At 41.4% G+C, this 2,646-nt stretch overlaps 1 non-coding gene across 1 annotated transcript; it reads left to right on the top strand.

The window, feature by feature from the left end:
- The first annotated feature begins 373 nt into the window (after window positions 1-373).
- Window positions 374-480, top strand: LOC145629701 (small nucleolar RNA R71). Its single transcript, XR_014111856.1, has one exon. It is a non-coding gene; the product is annotated as a small nucleolar RNA R71 (small nucleolar RNA).
- Window positions 481-2,646: the final 2,166 nt, after the last annotated feature.

Below are 2,646 nucleotides of genomic sequence, written 5' to 3'. Positions count from 1 at the left end.
ATAAGCTTGAAAGGAATTAACTTGCTCTACGGAACTCCTGCAATCTTGTTCCCAATGACCTATAATACCACAATTTTCACAAAAAGCCTCATTAGAATTATTATTAATCGCAGAAACATTAGCTACCTTAGCAGTGCTCAAATTATCTAATTTTTGGCATATAGAGGTCAAAAAGGATACACTATGTTTCCCCTTGTTAGCAAATACTCTAGGATTCCCATATTGGGAATTGTGTATCGCCAGGTCTTCAATAACCTGACCTGCATCTTCAACATCAAGATTCATAAATCTCCCACTAGTTGCAGAATCTAAAATTATTCGAGAAGAATTTCCAAGGCCATTATAAAAGGCTTGGATTAACTGTCATTGTGCTAAATTATGGTGGGGGCAGTCTCTTTGTAGATCCTTGAACCTCTCCCAAGCCTCATATAAAGATTCATCGGCTTCTTGGGCGAAGTTCTGAATCGCACTCCGTAGTACGGCTGTTCTCTCTGCAGGATAATACTTGTTATAGAAATTCAAAACAAGAGTTTCCCAGTCAGTTATACCGAGTACAGTTCTATTTAAGCCATTAAACCACAATTTAGCTTTTCCAGTTAAAGAGAAGGGAAATAGAATCTCCCTGATTTGGTCTTGAGTGACCCCGGCTTGCCTAATGGTATTGCAATATTGACAATAGTCGGCAATGTGAAGATTTGGGTCTTCACCCTTGGCTTCACTAAATTTCTTCCTCTCTATCATCGTTATAAATTGAGGTTTAATTTCGAATTGAACCCCATCAAGAGCCGGAGTAGAGGTTAGATGTGGAAAATCTGTAAGCTTGGGTTGTGAGTAATCACTAAGCTTCTTTGGAACCGCCATCTCTGATTCTACGTCTGATGATGCCTCTGAATCGCTAGAACCGGTTGGAGGATCGCGGTGATTATTATTATCACCAGAATCCGCCAGAATTTGCTTGTAGAGATTTTTCTGTCTATGGAAGGAACGTTCGATCTCAGGATCGAAGGGGATGTACCCTGATCTGGAACACCTGGGCATAAACAAAAACTAGAAGCAAATATGAGATTTGCCTCAGAGAACTAACGCTCTCTGAGACAAGAAGAAAATAATCTAGACTACAAAAATAACCAGAAATAAAAATAAAACCGTTTCCCCGGCAACGGCGCCAAATTTTGACAGGGTAAAGCCGTATCCCCTAATCAAAAGAAAATACCTAAGTCCTCTAACTAAAGTAGATAGGGAAGTAGGGTCGAATCCACAGAGAAACGGATCTTTCTATTCCTAATTAACTAATATGATCTAGATTATTAGGTAACCAATTATGTGAATTTGAATAATAAACTAAACTATGGAGATCAAGAATAGGGAGAAAATAATATATAAAAGGATCTAGGGCATAGGTTCACCAATAAATAATAGGAAAAATACACTTTAATAATCCCAACTATGGACGATTTACCTACAATAATCCCAACTATCGTTTATTCTACAATAATCCCAACTATTAGGTCAGTTTTCCTCCAGCAGTCCCAAAAACCGGTTACCTGCTGAAAGGGTAAACTTTTTATTTTTTTGTTTTTAAATGACACATGTCAGTACATAAGTGGCCTAATATTACAATAAAAATTAAAAAAAAAGAAGGAAAAAAAAACCATCCCAGCCACCCCTAGGGCCCTAGCTCACCGGAAACCGCCCAAACCACCCAACCACCGCGAAACCCTAACCCCACACCACCTAATCTCGACGGATGCTGGCCGCCCGCCCCCACTAACCACCAAAACTAGCCGGCCAACCCTCTACGACCCCACTAACCACCGTAGCAACACCCACGAAACTCCCTTATCTCTCCTTCTTGTGCCTCTTTCTCTCTCCTCCTCCGCGTTGACGAACTACCACCAGCACAAAGGCGCCACCAACCTGAATCGCCACCGCTGCCTGCCGCTACTGCTCCCCCTCCTTCTGAACTTCTTCCTTCTCCAACCCCAAAAACCGGCAGTTACCCCTATATTAAAATTTCTACGACCATTCACCTAACCCCCAGAACAACCAGCCACCTACACAACTATTGCTCCATTCGCAAACCCGCACCGCAGCGACGAGACACTCCCAAAACCACCAACCACGATAAGCAAGCAATTCAACCTCCAATAATCACCCCTACTTTCCCTCCTTCGTCGGAAAATCGAAAAACCTTATTAATTTCGCTAGCGCGCGGATCTAGGCGAAAAAGAGGATAAGGAGGGAGGTGAGGGTGGTTTTGCGAACGAGGTGGTTGTTTTCGGTGGAGTGGAAGGGGATAATGGAGGTTCCGGCGAGGTGGGGTGGTGGAATCTGGTTGGGCTAGGGGGATGGTGGTGGCTGGAATGGAGGAGAGGGTTTTTTTTTTAATTTTTTCAGTTTTTTTAATTTTAATTTTATTTTTTTATTTTTTTTGAACCACTTACGTGATGCCACGTGTCAAAGCAACCTGTTATATCAGGTTGATGTCCGGATGGGTTTGCTCTAGGAAAATTGGGTGAATAGTTGGGATTATTGTAGAATAAACGATAGTTGGGATTATTGTAGGTAAATCGTCCATATTTGGGATTATTAAAGTGTATTTTTCCTAAATAATATTCCAGGGTAAAATATAATAATCATTCATCA

This window comes from Chenopodium album, chromosome 4 (genome assembly GCF_948465745.1).
Source record: "Chenopodium album chromosome 4, dcCheAlbu1.1, whole genome shotgun sequence".
Taxonomy (NCBI): Eukaryota; Viridiplantae; Streptophyta; class Magnoliopsida; order Caryophyllales; family Amaranthaceae; genus Chenopodium; species Chenopodium album.
The sequence above is the reverse complement of the archived record's forward strand: the minus strand, read 5'-3'. Positions and strand labels throughout refer to the sequence as shown.